This window comes from Colobus angolensis, unplaced genomic scaffold, assembly GCF_000951035.1.
Source record: "Colobus angolensis palliatus isolate OR3802 unplaced genomic scaffold, Cang.pa_1.0 Scaffold130, whole genome shotgun sequence".
Classification (NCBI taxonomy): Eukaryota; Metazoa; Chordata; class Mammalia; order Primates; family Cercopithecidae; genus Colobus; species Colobus angolensis.
This window is the reverse complement of record NW_012114253.1, coordinates 5,656,975-5,657,701: the sequence shown is the minus strand read 5'-3', so window position 1 is coordinate 5,657,701 and position 727 is coordinate 5,656,975.

Sequence of the window (727 nt, the reverse complement as noted above, 5' to 3'; positions counted from 1 at the left end):
CGGCTAGTTTTTTGTATTTTTAGTAGAGACGGGGTTTCACCGTGTTAGCCAGGATGGTCTCGATCTCCTGTCCTCGTGATCTGCCCATCTCGGCCTCCCAAAGTGCTGGGATTACAGGCTTGAGCCACCGCGCCCGGCCCAGACACCGTTTTAAAGAAGGAATGAGCTTTATTTGGCTGGGAACTTCAGCAGACTTGTGTCTTAAAAGCCGAGCTGCTCAAGTGAGCAATTCCTGTCCTTTTTCAGGGCTTACAACTCTAAGGACAGGAGCCCAGACACATGATGCTAATGACGAAAGGAAAAGCGGCCACCATTGGCTAATAGCTCACCACCTGCCAGGTGTGGCAGGTACTATCAGTCTCATTTTTTTGTTCTTTTTGGTAGGACAGAGTCTCGCTATGTTGCCCAGGCTGGTCTCAAACTCCTGGGCTCAAGTGATTCTCCCATCTTGGCCTCCCAAAGTGCTGGGATTACAGACCTGAACTACTACGCCTGGTCTGGTCTCATTTTATTTTATTTTATTTTATTTTATTTTTTTGAGACAGAGTCTTGCCCTGTCACACTGGCTGGAGTGCTGTGGCACAATCTTGGCTCACTGCCACCTCCTCCTCCCGGGTTCAAGTGATTCCCCTGCCTCAGCCTCCTGACTAGCTGGGATTACATGCACATGCCACCATGTCCCAGCTAATTTTTTTATTTTTATTTATTTATTTATTTATTTATTTAT